This window comes from Molossus molossus, unplaced genomic scaffold (assembly GCF_014108415.1).
Source record: "Molossus molossus isolate mMolMol1 unplaced genomic scaffold, mMolMol1.p scaffold_m16_p_1, whole genome shotgun sequence".
NCBI lineage: Eukaryota > Metazoa > Chordata > Mammalia > Chiroptera > Molossidae > Molossus > Molossus molossus.
This window is the reverse complement of record NW_023425344.1, coordinates 109,696,203-109,721,588: the sequence shown is the minus strand read 5'-3', so window position 1 is coordinate 109,721,588 and position 25,386 is coordinate 109,696,203. Positions and strand designations below refer to the sequence as shown.

Genomic DNA, 25,386 nt, shown 5'->3' with positions numbered 1-25,386 from the left:
AAAAATTTTAAAAAATTGTTACATTTTCCTTTAAAACAAAAAAAAGGAAGTCGCTCTATAGAATTAAGTATATTACATATTTATGTATCAAGTTATAATTTTAGTGACAGTATAAGATTTGTTAGGTAACATTACAATGGTATACAGTTGGTTGGCTATAACATTTTACCACTTAGTCTATGCATAGTTTAAAGTTGGTTATCTTAGTTATTTACCCCTCCCTAAGATTGATCACTGTTAAATATTTGATTATATTTATATACATATATATCACTGTTAATATTTCTTATATTTTCATATAGCTTTCTATTTATTTGTGTATATAGATGCATGTTTATATTTTTAAAACAAGTTGTATTTTAAAGTACGTATTGTGTATCACCTCAATTATTTTAAATTTTTTTTAAAGAATGGTTTATTGAATTTTTGAGAGAGAGGAAAGGAGAGGGGGAGAGAGACACACACATCTATGTGAGTGCGACATCGATCAGCTGCCTCCTGCACACCCCTTACCAGGGATGGAGCCCTCAACCTGGGCACGTGCCCTTGACCAGAAATCAAACTGCAACCTTCTGGTGCACAGGATGACACCCAACCAAGTGAGCCACACCAGCCAGGGCATCACCTCAATTATTTTATCTACAATTTGGGGGAATTTTCTATGTTAGAACACATAGGATTCCTGTTTTCTTTTTAACATTTATTTATTCCATAGAATGAATTACTATGCTATGTAAATTTTTTTAAAGATAGATATTTAAGTTGTTTTAATTTTTTTGTTATAAGCAATGCTTTAATGAATACCTTGTGTACATATTTCATTATGCATTTATTCAAGGACTTCTGAGGGATAAATGTGAAGAACTAAAGTACCTGGATCTATATCTCTGCCCATTTTAAATTTTGATTGATTTTTGTCCAGTGTCCTTCAAAATGGTTGACATTTTGTATTCTTGCCAATAGTGTAAGGAAGTGATTTTCTACCCATGTACCAAGGCAGGCAATACCTGACTATTTAGTCAATAGGCATTGACCTGTTTTCCCTTAGAATGTCAAATAAAAACATGACAACAGCCAACACAAGAGGCATCTGGCGTGAATGAATCAAAATTACACTTATCTTTTTGTGAGATGGGCAAAACACATAACATATTATTTTGGTGTACTGCAGAATTTTAGTAATTGGTTTATGTATGCTATGTGATGAAAAAGGTTGAAAATTGCTGGTGTACATACCAATGTTAGGTTTATTATTTTTTTCAGTTTATGCAAAGGTAATGGTAAACTTGAATTCTAATGGTTCCTATGATTTGATCATTTTATATGATTATTTTAAATTTGTATTTATTCTTCTGTGAATTCCTTATTCACCGATCCTAAAGACATTTTCATTTTTAAACTAAATTTGTAGGCTTTAGGCCCTGAAGTCCTACACAGAGCGTTCCGCTGGTTTTTAGTAGGATGAGTTCAATCGGCACCGGGTATGACCTGTCAGCTTCTACATTCTCTCCTGATGGAAGAGTTTTTCAAGTTGAATATGCTATGAAGGCTGTGGAAAATAGAAGTACAGCTATTGGAATCAGATGTAAAGATGGCGTTGTCTTTGGGGTAGAGAAATTAGTCCTTTCTAAACTTTATGAAGAAGGGTCCAACAAACAGCTTTTTAATGTTGATCGGCATGTTGGAATGGCAGTAGCAGGTTTGTTGGCAGATGCTCGTTCTTTAGCAGGCATCGCAAGAGAAGAAGCTTCCAACTTTAGATCTAACTTTGGCTATAACATTCCACTAAAACATCTTGCAGACAGAGTGGCCATGTATGTACATGCATATACACTCTACAGTGCTGTTAGACCTTTTGGCTACAGTTTCATGTTAGGGTCTTACAGTGTGAATGACGGTGCACAACTCTACATGATTGACCCATCGGGTGTTTCATATGGTTATTGGGGCTGTGCTATTTATTGGCAAGGCCAGGCAAGCTGCAAAGACAGAAACAGAAAAGCTTCAGGTGAAAATGACCTGCCATGATGTTGTTAAAGAAGTTGCAAAAATAATTTACATAGTACACGATGAAGTTAAGGATAAAGCTTTTGAGCTGGAACTCAGCTGGGTTGGTGAAATAACTAAAAGAAGACATGAAATTGTTCCAAAAGATATAAGGGAAGAGGCAGACAAATATGCTAAGGAATCTTTGAAGGAAGAAGATGAATCTGATGATGATAACATGTAACATTTACTTCAGAATGTATTTTAAATTTCTAATATAGTCCCCATGTAACTAACTGTTTAGCCCTTTGGATTATTACATACCCATTTACCAGTTTTCATTAAATTTTTTGTCTTATAAAAAAAATAAAATAAAATAAATTTTTAGAAGTTCACTATACACTATAATCTTCATTCTCTCATTTATTTTTACTTTGTTTAAGGATTTTTTGTTATTCAAACTTTGATTTTTGTTTTCTTTAGACACATTATATAATTTTTAAAAATGGTTTCTGAGTTTTAGTTTTAAGAAGATTTTTTTTTCTCTATGAAAATTTAATTTTCTATATTTTCTTTATAAAAGTTTGTAGCTTGATAGTTTACATTTAGATCTTTGTTATGACAAGAATTTATTTTTGTGATTGTGTAATATAGTAATCTATCTTTAGTTTTTCAAGTGAATAGTCAACTTTTTAAATGTTATTTTTCTCAATTATCTAAAATGTCAACACTATTATATTAATTCTTTTTTTATTTTTTAGATTTTTTATTTATTTTTTTGTTACAGATATTTCTCCTTTATTTTACCCCATTGGCACCCCCCTCCCCTCCCCACCCCACCCCCGCCCCGTCCCCGGCTTAGTTGTCCATATCCATTGGTCATGCATACATGCATATAAGTTCTGTGGTTTATCTCTTCCCACCCCCACCCCCACCCCCTCTTCTGAGGGATGTCAGTCTGTGCCCTACTTCCATGTTTCTGGGTCTACCGTATTCCTCAGACTGTTATGTTCATTATATTCCGTATATAAGTGAGATCATGTGGTATTTGTCTTTTTCTGCTTGGCTTATTTCACTTAGGATAATATTTTCCAGGTCCCTCCATGTCGTCTCAAAGGATAAGAGATCTTTCTTTCTTACTGCTGCATAGTACTCCATTGTGTATATGTACCACAGCTTTTTTATCCATTCGTCTACTGATGGACACTTGGGCTGTTTCCAGATCTTAGCTATTATAAATAGTGCTGCTATGAACATGGGGGTACATATATTCTTCCTGATTGGTGTTTCAGGCTTCTTAGGGTATATTCCTAGAAGTGGGGTCACTGGGTCAAATGGAAGTTCAATTTTTATTTTTTTGAGGTAACACCATATTGTTTTCCATAGTAGCTGCACCAGTCTGCATTCCCACCAGCAGTGTATTAGAGTCCCCTTTTCTCCACACCCTCGCCAACACTTATTGTTTGATGATTTGTTGATGGCCGCCATTCTGACAGGTGTGAGGTGATACCTCATAGTTGTTTTAATTTGCATCTCTCTGATGATCAGTGATGTTGAGCATTTCTTCATATGTCTCTTGGTCATTTGTATGTCCTGTTTGGAGAGGTGTCTGTTTAGTTCCTCTGCCCATTTTTTAATTGGGTTCTTTTTACATACATAAAATAGGTCTGTTTTGCAGTATTTGGTTTCACTAATCTACTTCATCATTTCTACAACACTTAGATTCTCTCTCAGATGCTAAAGTTTTTTGTTATTGTTTTGGTATTTGAGTTGTCAAGTGAATCATTCTTTCACTATTCTTTTTATTTCTTTAAGATTTTATTATTTCACTTATTCAATTTTCTGATTTAATTTAGAATCACTTTGTAAAGTTCCATAAAATTTCTACTTGACTTTTTTTTTTTTTTTTTTTTTTATCCTCACCCGAGGATATTTTTCCATTTTTTGTACAGATAGAGCGGGAGGGAGAGAGAGGAAGAGAGAGAGAAACATCGACGTGAAAGGGACACATCGAGTGGCTGCCACCCGCACGACCAACCAGGGCCGGGGACAAACTGCAACCGAAGTATGTGCCCTTAGCGGGAACCGAACCCAGGTCTCTCTGGACCGCAGGCCGACGCTCTAACCGCTGAGCCAAACTGGCCAGGGCTAGAATCACTTTATAAAGTTCCATAAAATTTCTACTTGACTTTTTTTAAGATTACACTGATTTTATGGGTTTACTAAAGGAAAGTTGATAGGTTTACAATATTTTTACTTTCAATCCAGATCATAGTATGATTCTCCATGTATTCAAGTTGTGTCTTGTGTCTATGAATAAAATTTAAATTTAATAGCTTTGTTGGTATGTCCCTTATTCATCAATTATCATATTAATTTGTAGTTTATATTATAGTTTTTGTTGCTATTATAAACTTTTTTTCTTATGTAAAAAATACTTTAGCCAAAACTTGTCTACTCGCTGAACTATTCAACTATTCAACTGCTATCACACCATATATCATATCATATTATGTCTTGTGGTCTGCCAGTCTTAAAATATGTTTTAATATGTAAATGGATTTTGAAACTAATTAAAAATCAAGAATCCAGTGTTTCATTTTCCTGTCATCAGAAATTTTTGTCACCGCTTAAAACTACCAGTGTATGTAATTATATCTCTTATATCTCACTGTTCTTTGTTTTAAGTCTTTTCTGTTTACAGATCATGAACTTTTCTTGCATTTCTCCATCCTCCCCCCCCCCTGCATTTTATTCCTTTTTTTCTCCATCCCTGGGAAAAGGGAAACTCACCCTATGAAGAACAATAATTTTACTATACTTAAAGACCCCCTACTCGTGGAATATCTTATTGTCGCTCAAGAACAAGCATCACAAGAAAGCTATGACTTCCAGATCATCAATCTTCAGCTCCTCTAGGTGTCCTCTTTCAAGTGTTACTGCCAATGTAGGGTTTGTGGCACAGTGAAGGCCAGCCGCTATGTATTTTATAAAATAAATGGTTATTTATTTCACAAATTTTTTTGGACAACTGATGTTACTTTAGTTGTTACAGTTACCGCTGGCAGGGGCAAGGCCGGGCGGGAAGGGGCAGGGGGTAGGTTCTGGCCAGACAGTCCTGGCACCGCTGGTCCTGAGGTGCAGCCTGGGGACAGCCGCCAGGTGGCGCGAGGCCGCCCCGGCCGCCCCAGGAGGTGTGGTCAAGGGCTGGGAGGGGCGTCTGTCTCTGATTCCAGGGGCCGCCAGAACTCAGTCCACAGGAATGGTGGGCCCGGAACCCCCTTCCTCAGGCTTCAGAGAGGGTTCGCTTCATCCAGGAAGCTCAACCCCGGGACCGGGGCCTGGCCTTGGTGGTGCCCGTCTATCTGAGGTGCAGGTCTGGGGACACAGCCTGGGGACTGGGTCCAGCCAGGCTAACCCCGTGCAAGGTCAGCGCCCAGCTCCTGCCCGTGCCCCTGGCGTGGTCGGGCAGGCAGGGCCCAGGCTGTGAGGTCCCCACGCTAAAGCTCCAGGCCATCCGCTGCAGTTCGTTGCTCCTGCCGCTGCTGAGCCACCTCGGCCACGCACGGAAAGACGGCGTGGAGGTTTTCGTGGAGCCGGGCTGAACAGTTCAGGTAGCCACTGTGCCCACGGCCTTCGCCATCTCTTGGCCCCTGGGATGGGTCACAGGCTCCAACCCGTTTTTCTGCAGCTTCTTCACCTGCGACCTGTTCTTGTGCAAGTCAGTCTTGCATCCCATGATGATGATGGGCACCTCCGGGCAGAAGTGACTCACCTCCCAGGACCACTGGTCAAGGATCTTGTCACGGGCTGGAGACGTGGGAGCACGGCGCTGGGATGTGGATGGAGCAGGGCCCGCAGGCGCCGTGCTCAGCCTGCTCTGTGGTGTTCCCGCCAGCAGGTATTTTGAAGGAATGGAAGGAGGAATTCGAAAACACCTTTTTTTTTTTTAAACTTTGTATGCTCTATTAATACACTTTATAGGCTGTGGTGATTCTGAAATCTTGGCACAGTTATTCAAAATAACATTTGGATGTTTCAAAAATAGTGTAAAGTCATCTTAAAAGCCTGGTGAATAAATGGTTGAGCAAAATTGAAAACACCCTTTCTACTCAATCTAGTCTTAATTTCACTCAAATTGAATATTACCTGGGCTGTTATTGGCATTTAGATTTCGTATGGCTCATATTCTGAGCCATTAGCGTATAAACATCAAAACATAATCCTCACTTAAAGGCATAAAAATAAGAACTCAGATGTTTGTAAAACACTTTATAAAATTAAAGTGCATTTAATTCCTAATACCAACACTATATTCTGATGGTCGAAGTGCAGTATAATATAGAAGCTTTAAAAGCATGGAGAAAGCATTTCCAATTTCAGTCATTAAGGAACACCCATAGTGAAAGGTAATTATTTTTCCTTGATTATGAAACATCAAGGTTGTGATGCTGTATGCAGAAATTTGGTTTAATTATAAACAGAACAGCCTGGGATTTGACTTGGTGACAATGGCTAGAAAAGTAAGGTTTAACTGCTTTTCAAGCTGTGCTTTTATCGTTAATGTAGAACTGTTGTTTCTGCTGACTTCTGGTTGCTTGCTGAGAAAGTATCCTTCTTTAGTTTCTAATACTAATGTTAATCTGATTGTGAATCTAGCACATCATTTCACTTATTTAAAAGAGACAAAGTTATTAACAATTCCCCAATGTCTCTGTCAGAAAGAATAAAAAGACGAATATTTTAACATGACATACTCTATAAATATTTTCTCAATGGCCACTATTAGGGTAGAGCATTTGTGTGCCAGGTAATTTATAGTCCTCTTTTACATTCCTCATTAACTATAATATAGGGTATATTTTGTCCCCCTTTTTTTTCTAGAAATGACTATTTCTTGAAGCGACTGTGTGTGGAAAATTGTGGAGTAATTTTGAGGCTCTGCATGTTACCTTCCTGCAGGGAGAATATGACTTTGTTTCCGGCATGGAGGAAGTTTAGGGGAAACATAATTCAATGTCCTCTGGGATTGAGTTGATTTACAGCTGTATTTACGTTTTGGGAAAGCTGTTCTGTCTCCCGTTGCCCTTACTCCTACAGCATAGCCCCCATAAGTCCTGAGTGAAAGCAGGAGTGTTTCCTAGGCTCCTTCCCTCCCTTGGTGGGCTCTTAGCTCCAGTTTTTGATGGTCTCAGTGAACCGAGACAGCTGAAGTCTCTATTCAACTCCACTCGGCTTTTCCGCCTCTGAGTTGCTGCCTCTTTGGGTTTTCAGCCTCCTGATCAGACCTGAGACAGCCAAGGACTCAAGGGAAATACGATGGTGAATTTAGGCCTGAGCTCCTTGCACTGCCTTCTTCTCGGGGCTGTTGGCCCCTGGAGTCCTTGCTGCCTTAGGAGCAGGATCCTTCAGTTTCTTTGTTTTGTAAAATATTCAGCCTGGGTTTTCTAGTTGTTTTTAGCAGTGAGTGGTCTGACACCGGCTGGTTCTTCAGAGCTGTATGTGGAAGTCCTTCATGGAGGCTTTCTTTGTCCCGAAGCCCACTGAGGTCGTTCTGGAGACAAACCCTACCTTTGTTTGGGAATCACATTGATTTTGTTGTCGCCCCTGTTCTACCAATAACAATACGTGATCCGTGAAAGCTGAAACAGTGTAGTCTATCCTACCCTTCTCTCAAGTGGGAAGCTCTGCCCCTCTGACGGTTGGTTGATTGGTTGACAGGTACCCACTTCCAAATGCTGCTGCAGCTATTGTAATAACTAAAAGAGAGATAAATAATAAGATTGGGGATGAGATTTTCTGCCACCCATATTCTTCTGTTGTTGTTGCTGTTAATGCTCACCTGAGGATATATTTTCCATTGTTTTTTTTTTAAAGAGTGGAAATGAGGGAGCCGGAAGAGAAAGTGAGAGAGAGTGAAACATCCATGTGAAAGAGACACACCAGTTGGTTGCCTCCCACATGTGCCCTGACAGGGTGGGGGATCTAACCTGCAACCCAGATATGTGCCCTTGACTGGGAATCAAACCCATGACCAAGGTGTGGGCCAATGCTCTAACCACTGAACAACACTGGGCCACCCATATTCTTATTATAAGTTAGCATATATTAGATCTTTAGTAAAGCTCATATAATGTAATATTTCTAGCCTTGTGTGTATAGTTCAAAGACCAATTAGAAGTTTGAAAAATTATCTCATGTCATAAATTTGAATTTCATTACTTTGCTTGACATTTCCCTAACTAGTCAAGCCATGCAGTACTAAATAGAACAGTGATCACCACTCATGGCTTTACTAGAGTTACATGGGGAACTTGAAAAATATACTATCATGTGGGCCCCATGCTTAGGGATTCTGACGGACTCAATCTGGGGTGGGACAGAGGAGTCTTCCTACTTCATGTCCCTGATCATCTCAATCCTACTTAACCAGAGAGTTTCCTTCTCTGCTATATTTTAATCTACTTGTCTGATCTGTTCTTTTCCTCTTACTTGTCTGGTCTATTTTTTTCTCTTACTCTAAATGTCTAAGTTTACTATAGCCTAGAACATTTATTTATATATTACTTTCTAATTAAATTATCTTACACAGCCTGTCTTTCCTCACCATCTGAATTGTCAACTCTTTGACTCGAGGTCATATCTCAAAATTATTTTGTATAACCATGGACACAGCCTGGGTTCCTGACCAAAAGAAAGTACATAAAGTGGAAAAAATAAAAAAATAGCAGGAGAGAAAACCATTCAGAGAAAGCACTGCCTTTGCTTAAGAAAACACTTACACCCGGCTGGTGTGGCTCAGTGGTTGAGCGCCGACCCATGCACCAAGAGGTCGCTGGTTCAATTCCCAGTCAGGGCACATGTCCAGGTTGTGCCCTAAATCCCCAGTGGGGGGCATGCAGGAGGTGATCAATAGATGTTCTCTCTCATTGATGTTTCTCTCTCTCTCTCTCCCTCTCCATTCCTCTCTCTAAAAATCACTTATTATGGTATGTGAGGACTTGAAAGCTGGTCTTAGCAAAAGAACACACCTGGGGGTAACTAATGAGTTCATTTAATGTCTTTGCTTTAGAGATGAAGAGAAACCAGGGATGAGCAGCGAGCAAGGCTGGACAAGCTAGGAGAGAGCCGGGGAGAGAAAGAAGGAAAGAGGAGTATGACTGGGCATAGTAAGTGGCTGAGGGAATTTTAAGGAAAGGACATTATTATTCAGTTTTAAGTGGTCTTGTTACAATTAAAAAAAATTTTTTGTTGTTTCATCCAAGAAATCAGTAGTTTGTTACATACTACCTTATTAAAAGTTTTATAATAGGTTTATAACTTGTTTAGCTTAGTTTTTTTTTTTTTTTTTTATGATGGAAAATGGCTGGTTGCCATGTATGGTTATCCCCAGAGCCAGCAAAGAGCGGAACAGGGAGTGCGAGGCAGGGGCAGGATGAACCATGGAGGGCCGAGCTGCGAGTCAGACCTGACTACCTGGAAGACCTTGGGAACTTTCACAGGTAACACAGTGGAGGTTCCAGCCAATCTCAGTTAAATCTTAAGGTCTTTACGCTTTCAGGTTTTAAGCTTTAAGATCGTCAACCATCACATGAACTATAGAAAGAAATAGCTTTGTCTTATTTGGTATAAGGAATATACGTGTATTGATTGCACAGTGCCTGGGTTTAAATCCTGGCTCCACCATGCGTTTCCTATGTGACCCTGGTATTCAGTTCATCTCTGCCTCAGATTTCTTAACTGAAAAATAGAGATAATAATCATCTCGACCTCTGAAGGTTGTTGTGAAGATCAAATGAGTTGAGACATGTAAATCCCTCAGCCAAATGCCTGGCACGTGGCAAGCACATAAAAATTGGTAACTACGATCATTGTTTTCAGTGCAGGGGTGTGGTCCTCCACTAGCTTTCCATCGGTCACCCATGGAGTTTGAAAAAGATAAATGCACATGCTCTGTTCTACCCCAAGCCCATTCATCCGAGTTTCTGGATTTGGAGCCTGGGCATGTATCGAAAAGCCATAGCGATTCTGGAGTTGCAGTGAGCTCTGAGAAACACTCCTGTGATATGTTCTCAGGTAGAAAAAATGTGAAGATAAGTGAAAATTGTGATCACCTATAGAAATTTCATCACTAGAGGAGCATGGCTTAATCTACCAAGTCCTGAACCATTAGTACCAAACTGCGTACCATCCACAAGTCTTTGGCTGTCAAGGGGAGGTGTGGAAAAACAGCCGATGAACACATTTCACGGTCTGGCTGGAACACCCCTTGAGGGAAGCATGCTGCCTGTAAATTACCAGGTGGCGCTGACTGAGCCACGGTAGCATTTTTCTGTTTGTCTTTAGAGTAAATTCAAGGACTCGGAGAAGCCAGTTGGTGTCCATGGTTATGAATGTTCACATTAAAATGCAGAACTGTCTTTTCACTTCAAAGTGAGTCCAGCTATTGTTGCTTAATAGGAGATTTGCATTTTCGAAGGCTAGAAGGAGAGTAATTATGTCCTGACCCTTCTGACGAGGTGGACCTCTTCAATAATTGTGGTTTCTTGGCATCCCCTTTGCCTGCCACTAACTACTACATGTGCACTATTTTTGCTGCTCAAACTGACACCTGACCACATGTACATGCTCTTAAATACTTTCTCAGATCCTTCAATGATTCATTATGATTGTGATTATAGGATAGAAAAGACTGAACCGGTTGGCTGGCATTCAAGATTCTGCAGTGTGATTCTGCCAGTGCAATTACTTTACTGTTGCGTTAGCCCACAGAGGTGACTTCTGATATAGTGCTTGTCATTAGCCTAGTGGTAAACTTCACCAGAAGGGCTCAGTTCTTTTTTCCTGATCCCTTCTTTACAGTCTGAGGATAGGCCAGTAGATCATTATAAAAAGGCAAAAACTTATACTAGGAATACGGGTCATGATTATGTACCCACAACATCGATAAAATTCTTATTGAAGGGAGGCAGAAGATTGCAATGATTAAAAGAAAATACTTTGGAGTTAGATTTATCTTGGGGAAGTCTCTTTATGTTTCCATCTGTAAAATGGTGATAAATTATAGTAAGTACATCACAGGGTCGTTAGGAAAACTAAGTGAGTTTTCTGTACAAAGCACGTCGGACAGCTCCAAGCACACAGCCAGCACTATATCAGTGTTTGTGAAATAGAGAATGACAAGTGAGGGCTGCCCAGAGTCAGCCATTCAAGGAACCAAGTATGGTTTTCACTCCTGGTTCCTGTCTAGCTCTGAAGCTGTTAGACCCTGATCTTTGTGTTTGATCTATTCTTTTATTTTTTATTTATTTATTTATTTATTTATTTTATTCAGATAGAGCAGGAGGGAGAGGGAGGGAGGGGAAGAGAGAGAGAGAGAGAGAGAGAGAGAGAGAAACATCGATGTGAAAGGGACACATCGGGTGGCTGCCACCCGCACGACCAACCAGGGCCCGGGACAAACTGCAACCAAGGTACGTGCCCTTAGCAGGAACCGAACCCAGGTCTCTCTGGACCCAGGCCAACGCTCTAACCACTGAGCCAAACCTGCCAGGGCTGATCTATTCTTTGCCACCCATATTACATAGTGTCCTCTTACTGTGTTCACCAAAAGTGAAAGGAATAATCCCAAACCCCTGTGATTGTCACTGGTACTTTTTACTTTAATCTAAAAGGACTCTTGTTGCAGTCAGGCTACCATAAATTTCGTGGAGTAATAGCAGATGCCACTCGAGTATTCCCTCTTTGTGACGTTTGGAAATCACCTCGGGTTTCATATCTGGCTTCTAGAATGCAGCAAAGAAAGGAGAATAAGTCTCAGATTCTGTTGGTGAGTTCTTAATTCTTGTATTCTACAATTTATGTGGAACTGGGGCCTGGATTTCTATAAAATGGTCCGTGGATTCTTAGTCATTGGTCAGCCCAAGCCTGTTGTAGCAGCTGTGGTTAGTTCTCCACCTGTATTTCTCAGGCCTCATATCATTTAGCATCTCTCAGCAGACTTGCAAATGCCATGGTCTTCCAGAATCCTTTCTCTGCAGCTAAGGAACACAACCTGCCTGTGCTGTGCCTGGCCCGATGTGCAGGAGATATCTCCCAGCAGTGGCTCCCAGCCAGTGACTGATAGGAAGTGGTGTATAAATACACCAGGTACCGCCCGGCCAATATGGCTCAGTGGTTGTCGACCCATGCACCAAGAGGTCACCAGTTCGATTCCCGGACAGGGCACATGCCCAGGTTGTGGGCCAAATCCCCAGTGGGGGGCATGCAAGAGGCAGCCAGCTGATGTTCTCTCTCATCAATGTTTCTATCTCTCTCTCCCTCTCCCTTCCTCTCTCTATAAAATCAATAAAGAAAAAAAAAATTAAATACACTAGGTCCCTTTTCTTCATGTTAAATACAAGTTAGATCTCCAATCCTCAACTGATGTCTCTTCTTTTTCTAAGTAAAAGTCTGGTATTCGAATACTTTTATCAGCATCTGCTTCTGGAGGAACCTAATTTAAGAGTCACATGTTTCTCCAATATGTATTATAGAGGTTAGAATGACCAATTCGAATTTGAGCTGCTCTTCAGAAACAGCAGCAGCCAGGTTTGCATGGCCACTTCAGCATCAGTCGGTGTTACAAGTGATATGAGCGATAACAGCAAGTGTTTATGCATCATGTAAAGAACAGAAGTGCCCAAGGGATAAATACATCCTTGCTTTTACTAGTATTGCTCTGGACTGAGTACCATCCAGTGGGCTTGAGTGAGGGCTACTTCACAGATTACAAAGAGAAAATTACTAGTAATAGATGCTGGATGCTCCATCATTCTAGGTCTTTTAAGATAACAAATTCCAGTTCCATGTATACATGGACTCAGCAACTATAAAAATCTCCTACAGGCCACTATCCCATGCTGTTCTATACTATATATACACAATCTCCTCTCTCTTGCCCCATCAACCCTTCAGTGAGTTCCCCACTACCAACTGGTTGTCTTGGCATTCAGAGATGACGTATTTGGACCCTTTCTGACAGATGCAATCGTATTTTATCTACTACTATCTCCTGCATATCCTTGACTTCAGTGAAATTGTTTTGTTCATTTTTCTCCAAGTAGAGGTTATTCATTCTTGGATATGGCCATGTCTCTTGCTGTTTTTTTTTTTTTTTAAACCTGGACTTCTTTCCCTTTCTTCTCTGTTAAACTAAATTCTATTCTCCATTTAGGCTGTGACAACTGGTATAAAGTTCAATTAATACATAGCAGAAATCTCAACTAATAGTGGTTTAAACAAATAAAATGTTTACTTGTCTCACGTGACAAGAAATTTGAAAGTAGGAAGTCTTAGACTGGTAGAAGAGTTTAGTGCTTTCATTGTGAGTCTGAGTTTCTTTTATTCTTAAACTGTTGTTAATCCTCATGGTTACAATTGTATCTTGAGACATTGTATCTAATTCCCATACAGAAGAAAGGGAAAGGATAAAGGGTATAATTTATACCATTGTCCATTTAAAAAGCCTATCCAGTGACTTATGCTTGCACTTCATTGGCTGGAAGTGAGTCATAGCTAAACCCAGGTGTGGGGACTTCTGGGACGGCATCTCAGTTCTCCAGTCTCTGTTACAGAAATTCAGAAAAAATAAGGCTGCGAATGATGTTTGCATATCTGATGCAAGCATCCCAACATTTACCTTTTAGCTTTCAGGAACTCCAGAAACATTTATTTGTGGCAACAATTTTATTTGTAATGTAAGCTACATTATTATGAATGAAAACCATGTTTTAGCTCTTTGGCTAGGTTCGAAACAACTGTGAATTTTATCTTGTCATGTTGTGACTAGCAGTTACTTAAATATTTTTTGGAAAATAAAGATACTCCATTGAGGTTGAATTAAGCAAGTGAAGAGAAATGCCACAAACAGGACTGACTAGATGCATGATAATGATGTCACTGGCTCTTTCTCCTTCCAGCGAATACCAGCCAATCCTGTGTCTCATGGGTGAGGTCAGAGTCAGTGGTCAGCACGGAGTGAAAGGAGGGCTTGGAGCCGAAGGAAGAGATGCAGGGGAAGAGCATTTAGGGAAGTGGGTGTGGGGCTGGGCTGCTTGAGGGAATAAAATAACATTGTTTTATTTATTTTTATTTTTTACTTTTTTTTTTTATCCTCACCCAAGGACATTTTTCCATTTTTTGTTCAGATAGAGTGGGAGGGAGAGAGAGAGAGAAACATCGATGTGAGAAAGACACCTCATGTGGCCTCCACCCACAGAACCCCAACTGGGGCCGGGGACAAACTGCAGCCGAGGTACATGCCCTTAGCAGGAACCCAACTCTGGTCCGTGGGCCGACGCTCTAACCATTGAGGAGCCGATCAGGGCAAAACAACATTGTTTTAAATCCTACTTTAAGTCGGTTGTTTGTGAAGAAACATTATTTCATGTAATTCACATTAGACAGTGGTGTAAATTCTTGCCTTCAGTAGACAGTGGTGGGTAATGGAGCTGGGCTGGCAGACAGGTCTGGCTCTGCAGCTGACATTTCTGCTGGTTTAGGATAAAAGACTAAGGGAAATGATGTGGCTGGAAGGTTAACAACAGCCAGAATTCTGTTTCCCAATAACTGTTAGAGGGACATTACTTCACTGTTCATCTACTTAGGTGGCCATTGCTAGCAATCGAAAAAAAAAAAAAATCCTGGGGTTTTGAAACTATTTTGCTTAATGGTTGAGCTGGATACCTTTACATATCTCTTCAGGACCAATTTGAGTGAGTTTAATGAAAAGCTGGAAAAAAAAATACAGCTTTATAAATAATGAAAGTCTTGATAGTCTTTAATATTACAGAGCAAATAGCTCTGTTTTCTAATTCCTGCTGCCTGATGTTGAGCATCTTAGGTGACCTTAACTAAAGAACGGCTCTTGGTTTTGTGAAAACATCTGTGCCTATGGCAACGTCCTTTTAAAAAAACACATGCTCATCTTTGGGAGAAAATACAACCAGGTTCCATTTCTTTCCAAACCTCATCTCAGTTCTTTGTGTGCAGGGGCTACAACTGCGGACATTATTTATGCTGGAAAAGAAGGGTGAGGGGGTCTTCAGAACCAGTGTCAGGGCTTTTCATTTGTTGAAGTTCTTGCATTTCATTTCTTGGGTACGGATGATATACTATTTTGAAGACATTTCGCTTTTTTCTTTTGTATAATGCTGCAGTCCTGCAGAATTTTGGAGAAGATATTAGACTACTAACTGATTAAGAACTAAATGGAGTAGTTTCCAACTTTTCACGATGAGCAATTCTTTTTAAAATAAGAAAGAAATTAATAGAAACATTTACATTACTTATAATTTTTTATGGTGGTTGACATGGCAAAAATGGTATTAATTTAAGAATACTTTAAAATAATGTCTAATGTATAAATCCACAAAAATCTATGTACAGTTGAAATATAATAAGAAGTACATGCAAGAAACACATTATTAATTCCACCCACATTCAATGCTCAGTGCTGTGTGAATCCACTCCAGACTATAAGCATCTTAAAGGCAGAACTGATTTATTTCACTTCTCTATGAAATTCTCCATGCACAGTGTAGTGCCCATCACTAAATAGATACTTAATGGGTATTTTAATTGAAGCAGCAAGTATTTAAGCATGTTTAGGCTGCTTTAATACAATAAAATTCTGAAAAATCTGGAAACAAGGAAGGTACACAAGGCTCCCTTTTTATACAATGATAGGTCTCCCAACACATGTTTTTCTTGCCTTTGGAAACATTTTTATTGCTGCAGTACAAAAATATTTCTTGACTGAAACCTTTTGTTCAGGAGTTCCATGTAGTCAAAGACACAGACCAGATAGGTTATATCAGCAGAATATCAATTACAATGTGTGGTGCACTAAAATCCAATTTGGCAATATTGTAAAAATCCCCGGTCTGTGACCCTGCAGAAACAGCTTGCAGGGGGAAGCCTGATTCCATTACCAAATCCCTTTGTGTGAGCAGTAAATATGACCAGGGTATAGCAGGTTGCCTTTAGGTTCCAGTGACAGCTGATGGGCAGAAAATGTTGCCTGGAAGACTTTACAAGGAGAAAGTAGATGCCTCATTCTGCTTTACAATGACTGCTCAATGGGGGGGGGGGGGGGCTGCAGTTACGCTAAGGGCAGAAAGGGTTGGCGTGCGTGAGCAAATTCCATACTCAGGGTCTCCATGAGATCTGCAAGAAGACCCTCGGTGTCCAGCCAAGTGCTGATCAGTGTATCTGTGTTAGAAAAGAGAGGTCCAGAGAAGGAGACATCTGAAAGGATTAGCTGGAGCACCACGTGGCAATCAGTCAAGGTGAGAACAATGTCCATCAGCCAGAAAAACTTCGCAAATATGGGGCACTGGGCAGAGCCTGTAGAGAGCTCTTGATTCTGTAGTGGGGAATAACAGCCTTAAAGTGAACAGTGCTTCAAAGACTGAAACATTCAGAAATTAATTAGAGACATGGAAGATATAAAAAGACCTATCCCTGGCCGGTTTGACTCAGCGGTTAGAGCGTCGGCCTGCGGTCCAGAGAGACCCGGGTTCGGTTCCCGCTAAGGGCACGTACCTCGGTTGCAGTTTGTCCCCGGCCCTGGTCGGTTGTGCGGGTGGCAGCCACTCGATGTGTTCCTTTCATATCGATGTTTCTCTCTCTCTCTCTCTGTTCCTCTCTCTCCCTCCCACTCTACCTGAACAAAAAATGGAAAAATGTCCTCCGGTGAGGATAAAAAAAAAAAAAAAAGAGAGAGAGAGATGAATATCTACCAGATTTGTTACTTGTTTTTTATTCATTACCTTATTTTTATTTGTCTTCCATGTTTTTATCACTGCCTTCTTTGATTTTAATTGAACATTTTGTGTGATTCAATTTATTCTCTTCTGTTAACATACCAACGCTATTTTATTGTTTGTTATTTTTTTAGTGGTTGCCTTTAAGTTTGCAATATACATTTGTGACTAATTCAAGTCCTCTTTCAACTAATAGTGTACCACTCCATAGGTAGTAATAGTACCTTATAACAGAGTATTTCTACTTTTCATCTCTTGTAACACCACTGTTATTCATCTTACTTACCCATAGCTGTAATCACTGAATACATTGTTTCTATTGTCATTTTGAGCAAATTACTGTCTGCTAGATTAATTAAGAAGAGAATTAAAAGGTTTTAGTTTACTTTCATTTATTTCTTCTCTCATACTCTTTCTTTCTTCATGTAGTTCTAAGTTTCTGACCTTTATCAATTTACTTTTTTTCTGAAATAATTTTTTTACCTTTGCTATGTTCTGAATGTTTGTGTCCCCCTGCCCCCTGTCATGCATGGAATTAATGCCTTTACGAAAGAGGCTCCAGAGAGCTCCCTGGCCCATCATACCATCTCCCACATCACTTGGGTTCTGATAAAATAGTTTCTATTATTATTGTTATTATTAATTTTTTCTTTATTGTCGAGTGTATTACAGATGTTCCCCCCTTTTTCCTCCACTGCCTCCAACCTCCCCATTCCCTCCCTGCTCCAGGCCTTCATCATCCATGTCTGTGTTTGTGGGCTGCATATATGCGGTTTCTTTGGTTTATCTCTTCTCACCCCCCTTCCCTCTGAGATCTGTCGGTCTGTTCCATGTTTCCATGCCTCTGGTTCTATTTTATTCATCAGATTATTTTGTTCATTAGATTCCACATGTTAGTGAGGTCATGTGGTACTTGTCTTTCTCTGACTGGCTATTGGGCAGTTGTGGAGAAAAACAGAACCCTGCGCGTGAGCAGGCACACCTCATTCTATTGTGCTTCCCTTCACTGCCCTTTGCAGATACTGCGTTCTGGTTCATGTCATCAGGACGAGACCTTCCGCCAGCAGAAAGACTGTGACTTGCCGAAGGCTCCGATGATGGTTAGCATTTTTTAAGTAATGAAGTATTTTTAAATCAAGTGTGTACATTTTTAAGACGAAATGCTGTTGCACATTTAATGGACTGCAATGCGGTGTACACAGAACATTTATATGCACTGGGAAACTCATCTTATTGTGATATTTACTTCATGGTGCTCGACTGGAACTGAGTGTACAGTACTTCCCAGGTGTGCCTGTGTTTTAAAATGGTTACCTTTCCCCTTCCTCTTCAGCAAGCACGATGGTATTTTCCTCTGGTCTTCACTGTGAGAACCTGGTAGCACACCTGATGTGCTCACAAAGTTGTGGTTTCCTGAGGAAGGCTGGGCCCTTCTCAGAGTTTTTAACTTTCAAACTTGTCCACATTCTTTGTCAGTTACAATGAAGATTTTTTTCCTATCCTGGCACCAGTTACTGTGGACTTTTCTGCTTTGGTTAAATTATCTCTGTATCTGCCCGTGCGTCTCTGTAACATTCAGTACCACATTTTTTTCCTGTGAGCTCAGTTCTCTGCTAGATCTAAGAAGAGTTACTACCTTCAGCTTGTTAAGATTTTTCTTGTTGGGAGATGGGAGTGAAGACTCCAAGCTCCTTTCATGCTGGACCAGAAACTGGAGGTCAGCAGTGGTTCTCTGACAAATAACAAAACTCAGAAGAGTGGAGAAAGGATAATCTTTTCTATAAATTGTGCTGTAACAATTGAATATACATAAGCAAGAGAAAAGAAAATGTTAGTCCATTCCTTGCACTTTATACTTAAATCGATTCAAAATGGACTATATATATAAATGTTAATCCAAAATCTATAAATCTAAAAGAAAATGTAATAGAAAATATTTTTTTCCCTTGGGTTAGGCAAATATTTCTTAGATATGAAACTAAAAGTGATCTCTAAAATAAAATACTGATAAATTGGATTTCAAAAAATTAAAATCCTCTGCTCTTAATAAAACACTGTGAAGAGAATGAGAAGATGAGCTATAACAGACTAAGACAATGTTTGCAGTCATAGATTTAATAAAGAATTTGTATCTCGAGTGTATGAAGAACTCTCAAATCTCAATAGAAAAACAGTCATCCTAATTAAAAATGAGGAAAAATTTATACAGACACTTCACCAAAAAATATACAATTGGCATATAAACACATGAAAGGATACTTAATTAACATAATTAGTGCTCAAAGCAAAGCAAATAAAGTCTCAATGGGATATCACTGCATATCTAAGAGAAAGGATAAAATAGCTCTGTTGGTTAGAGCATCATCCTGATACTCCAAGGTTGTGGGTTTGATCTCGGGGCACATTCAATAAGCAATCAATGAATGCATAAATAAGTGGAAGAACTCACTCTCTCTAAAAATCAACAACAACAAAAGACCATAGCAAATGTTAGAAGAATGTGAAGGAACTGGAACTCTATCATAGACTGCTGATAGGAATGTATCACTTTGGAAAACTGACAGATTCCTGCAAAGTTAAAATATATCTACTATATGACCTAGACATTCTGCTCCTACCTACTTACCCAAGAGAAAAGAATTCATATATCCGTAGAAAGACTTCTAAGTGAATGTTCATGGCAGCTTTTATTTGTAATAACCCAAAACTGGAAACAACCCAAATGTCCATCAGCTTATGAGTGAATAAACAAATTATGATGTTGCATACAATGGAATACTATTGAACAATAAAACAGAATGAACTATTGTTACACACCACAACATCGCTTCATCTCAAAATGATTATGCTGAGTGAAAGAAGTCAGATAAAACATGTATATACTGTATGATTGCATTTATATAAAATTCTTCTAAAAATGCAAACTAATCTATAGTGACAGAAGTGCTTACCTATAGATCAGTAGTTGCTTTGGGCACGGTGGGAGACTTGGAGGAATGAGACAAAGCAGGGAGTGATGTGTCGGTCAAACGACTTTCCTTTCAAAGCCAAGCCTTTTGGTATCCCATCCACGTGACCTCTGCTGCAGTGTGGAGAAGTCAAGGATGGATTTTGTGTACCATTTTGAAGAATTGTTCTACCTCATATATTAATAGTATCTCCACTGTGAAACACTGTTTTTGTGTGAGTCAAGCTGAAACATCAATTTTCATGTTACATTGCAGTCATCTATGCAATTAGAAATAAATGAAGACTACATACTTTTATTATTATTATTATTATTATTTTTTTATCCTCACCCGAGGATATTTTTCCATTTTTTGTACAGATAGAGTGGGAGGGAGAGAGAGAGAGAAACATCGACGTGAAGGGACACATCGAGTGGCTGCCACCTGCACGACCAACCAGGGCTGGGGACAAACTGCAACCGAAGTACGTGCCCTTAGCGGGAACCGAACCCGGGTCTCTCCAGACCGCAGGCCGACGCTCTAACCGCTGAGCCAAACTGGCCAGGGCTATTATTATTATTATTATTATTATTATTATTAAAATCCTCATCCGAGGATATTTTTCCATTTATCTTTAGATATGGGGGGAGGGGTAGAGAGAGAGAGAGAGAAAGAGAAAGAGAAACATCGATATGAGAGAGAGACACATCAATTGGTTGCCTCCTGCATGACCCTGACCAGGGCTGGAACCAAAGTACAAGCGAGGTACGTGCCCTTGACTGGAATCGAACCCACAACTCTTTGGTCTGTGGCTCGACGCTCTAACTTCTGAGCCAAACTAGCCAGGGCAAAGACTATATACTTTTAAAAATATTTAAAAGACAGCAAGTCAAGAAAATCTATTCTCAGAAAATTAGTATGGAATGTGACTAAAATGTGAATCAGCTGTGTTCAGAGCCTTTATTTATGTCTAGTCCATTCTCTACCTCCATATGTTATTTTGGGAGAATTAGCTTGAACATCTCAAAATAAGGAAATTAAAGAAATCCAACTCTAATTAAAATGACTAAATAGTTAAAACCTTTTATTACAATACCTGGTGATAGTTACACACTGGTAATGCCCTATGCTTTGACCTACTGGCCCCATAGCACATGTGTGCTATCTAATTAGAACATCTACTTGTTCATTCCTTAAATATCAGATGACTAGATTTAAGACAGCATTTCTGTGGTGTTGGACAGGAAGGTGTGGGCTAGAATCATAAGTAACTCTTTACTATCATTTGGTCACCTTCCTGCCATAGCCCATCCTGTCCATGACGCACCTGCCCACGGCCGCCCAGTCCACCTGGGGAACAGGAGCAAGCAGCAAAACTGACCGGGATGGGGAGTCCCCTCCCCCTCTCCTCTTCTGGTAACAGACAGTAAAATGATGAAAGGCAGGGAAAATATCTCTTCTACTTTTGAAATGCTATTTCTCTCTAAGATTTAGGTTCACAATTTTAGGAATTCTTTTTTAAAAGAGTTTCTTGAATGATTGATGCTGTATCTTCAGTAACACTAGTAACACCTGGCATTTGAAGAGAAACTACTTTATTTTCTCATTCCTATAATCTGTTATTTTCTCCCCCAGGCCCCCTTTTAGTGCTTAAAAAATGTCACAAAATATCATTTGCATTTTAAGGCTTTTTTTTTTTTTTCTTGTTTCTGTTCCCTCATGACATCTGTGAAATATCATTCTTTTAAAAAATTGGACCTGTTGGCCCATCTCCGTGAGAAATATGGGGCATTCCAGCAGTTTTGTGATTCACCTCAAGGTTGCAATTTAAGATGCTGAGTTTAAATAAAAAGTGTTATGATTGGACTTTAGTTACCTTAGAAAATTGCCCTTTCCGTGTAGTATCAAAAAATAAGAAAGATCAGTCTGCGAGCTCTCGCTGCTGTTTCCGTGATGAAGCTTCGGGGGAGGCAATGGTAAGATGGGCACTCACATTTTTGGATTTCACACCCACTCTTGGTCTGTTTCAGTTACACTGAGATAAAAAATGTTTTAAAGCAGTGCAAAACCTATATTTTGAGTTTATCTATGTGGGTGAGATTTGGCGTGGTATATTTTGTCATTCAGGTCTGGCAATTTAAAAGGATGGTTCTCGTTAATAGGATAAGCTTACAGGACAACTAAATAGTTCCTCTGCTATAGAAGCATTTTTGTAGACGTTTAAACCTAATAATTCTGTCTGCAAGTTACAGGCTTAGATTTTTATATCATCATTAATAAAAAATATTTGTATTTATTCTGCTGGATTTGGTATGTGTTATGCTGAGTAATGTAGACAGTAATGCTGACACTCAGTCTACTAACACTAATTTAGAGAATTTTGAAGAGTGTACGAAATGTCTTAACATAACTGAATGTATAAGTGTAAGCATATAGCGCTAAATACACCACATTAGAGGTAACGGGAAGCTTTAAAAAATTTTTTTTTGAAATGTTTTTGTTCATTATATAAAACAAAACATTTATTTCTGAAAAAATTTTTATATATAAAAGTACGATTACTGCACTTTATCAGAAATAATACAATATGAGTGCTTAGTGTATGTTCAACACTAAGCACTCAGAATGCTTGGCCAGGTTTGTAACAGAGTTTCTACTACATTATTTATTCAGTTGCCAATTCAGGTATCTTTTTAAAAGAAACAAAATGTGAACATAAGTTTATGTTGCCTTGTGAGAGGCACTAAGCTACACCTCCCATGCCATAGTGGACTGCTTACTGAAATTGCAAATTCTTGTTTTTTATTTTTAAACTTATATAGGAAAGTATCATTCTTTTGCAATAACATGTATAAGGTAGTTCTGAAGAATAAAATATATTGAGATTTATGTTGCTTATCCAAATTTGCCTTTTAAGGTATTACTACAGAAATATGACTTTTAAATTTATATTTTTAGTTATTTCTACCATATTTTTCACATGTACAGACTTTTACTAATGTGCATCTTAGAGCTATGTTTTCTCTGTAATGTGCATTTTAATTCTACTCAATTTCACATGAAACTTCAGCAAACATTGATACCCTCAGTAGATACACTTATTTTTGTTGTTCTCTCCTTTTTATTTTTAAAGAAAAAGTCCTGTTATAGGTCATTTAGAATTAACTCTGGTTTTGCTCTTGGAAATAAATACAAAAATTATTATATATGTTGTGTTAAAGTGGTGTATTATTGGAAATTTTCACACATGGTAACAGACAGCAGGGGTGAGTGATGGAAACAAATGAAGATTAAATGTGGTGATGCCTTTCTCCTATACCATTATTAACAACTATTTTAACACATTTCTTTGCAGTTTCTCAGGATTTAGTCTCTTAAGCCCTTGGTTTTAAGCATTCCTTTCATGATCTCCAATCTGTTTCATTCATTTTCTTCAACACTGTGGAGACCTCTAATTCACTGATCTTGCTAGTATTTCTACCAATCATTACTCCCTGTTATATTAACTTCTTTACTGCTCAACATTAGATTTCATAATACATTATTGTAATCACTCCCTTGCAATTCTCCCATTCCTTGTCTTTTCTTTTTCCGTTATACTCACCTTGCAAAACCCAACCCCAGTTAAACTCAACTGTTCAACCTCTATTTCTGCTCTGAGGAGCTGAATGTTTCTGAAGAAAATCACACACTCACTCTATAGATTGATTTCAGCTTAATTTAACTATCATCACACTCAAGCAGGCTCTCAGAATTACTCAGTGATGCTCCTATGAGGCTCACACATATGCGTGTGCACACACACAAACACGTAATTCACATATGTATACGAAATAAAGAAAATGAAAATGAGATGTTAGGGAAACTATTATTTTTTTGGTATGTAGAACTGGATGTCTTGTGAGGAACACAGGGGGCAAGTTGGGTTGAGGGCAAGGTGATGAATTCAGTTTTGTGTATATTTCAAAGTAATTTGTGACATCTTACAGGAAATCTTAGCAGGCACTTGTTATGTGGATCTGAAATTCAGAGAAGAGCTGTGAATGAAAAATGTCAATTTAGAAAATAATGGTACATCTTGGAAGAGAGCATATAATGGTGAAAGAACAAGGTAGAAGTGAGCCTAAACAAACTTCAACTTTAACCTCTAAAGGTAATGAGAATGGATGAGCCAGCAAAGTGAGGCCAGAATGTGAAGAAATAACCAGCATAGTGTGATGTCCTGGAAAATATGGCTTTGGAAGAAAAAGAGGTCATCAGTGTAGATTGATGTGGAGATGTAAAGTGTAATAAAACTCTAAGATTTCGTTTTGTCTTACTGACATTTAATAGGTAGTGAGTTCATTGGTGACCTGAGGGTGACGGTAGGTTTGATAAGCTGTGGAAGCCAAATCAGAATGGGTGTAAGAGTTGGAGATAAGGAATAGAGACAAATGCAGGACATTTTCTCAAGAAATGATGCCATGAAGAGGAAACGTGAGAGAAGGTAGGACAGTATGTAGGAAGGGAAAGCGGTTGAGATGAGATTTTTGTTTGTTTTCTGTTTTTACTCTAGAAGAGAATGAGCAGTGAAATACAAGCATAGCTTAAGTGATAGCATCTACGCATCTGAATTCCAGTATATTATGCCTTTCTTAGGTCAGAGAAAGGCTGCGAGGATTATATTGCTTCTGAGCTTTGGCTCTTATAACTACTGAGTCTTTCTGGAAGCTCCACTATAAATCAATACATGGGTGCAGAGGTTTATTAACATTTACCCGTTAAGTTAGTTTGAATCACATTTTGAAAAACTTTTGAGTGCATTGACATTATAGAGTTTCTAACCCTCAAAAAAACCTAAGCCATAAACTGTGGAATGAGGTGTCTGCATTTAGACATTATTGGTTAAACTGGTATATCAGTTTGGCTCATCAGTTTATAAGAGGTCCATCCATGTTGTTGAAAACAGTAAGATTTCTTTCTTTTCAATGGCTGACTAATATGCCATTCTGTATATATACCACATCTTCTTTATCCAATTGTCTATCAGTGAACACTTAGGTTGCTTTTATATCTTAGATAATATGAAATGTCCTTCTTTGTCTCTCATTATAGCCTTTGTTTTAAAGTCTATTTTTTTCTGATATAAGTATTGCTTCTCCAGCTTCTAAAGCAATTTCCACTTGCATGAATTATCTTTTTCCATTCCTTTATTTTCAGTCGGTGTGCGTCTTTTCATCTGAAGCCACTATATTTTTCTTTCCTATGGCTCAGAGAATTTAAATACCTTGCCAAAGGTACACAATTAGCATGCTTTTCACATCTCTCCTATAGGTTAAACACTGAATGAATCATTGGGAGTACAGACACAAAAAATATCTAGTCCTTTTCAATAACATCACCACTACCACTACAACCAAATATTCGAGAGGCTTTATTCTATAAGCATTGATTCAGTTAATCATTACAGCAATCTCATGAGGTTAGCTAGTATTATGTCTATGTTACAGATGTGGAAACTGAGTTACAGAGAAGACAAGTGACTTGCCCAAGGGTTCATTGGAAGATGAATTCTAACCCAGATTGTCTGGCTTTAAAACTGGTACAGTTTCATAGGAAGAGCAACTCATAAATAATTTGGAGTGATTAGGGATGTGATGAAAGGA

The 25,386-nt window shown here is 38.8% G+C and overlaps 1 pseudogene; it reads left to right on the top strand.

The window, feature by feature from the left end:
- The first annotated feature begins 1,451 nt into the window (after positions 1 to 1,451).
- Positions 1,452 to 2,308, top strand: LOC118642529 (annotated as a pseudogene).
- Positions 2,309 to 25,386: the final 23,078 nt, after the last annotated feature.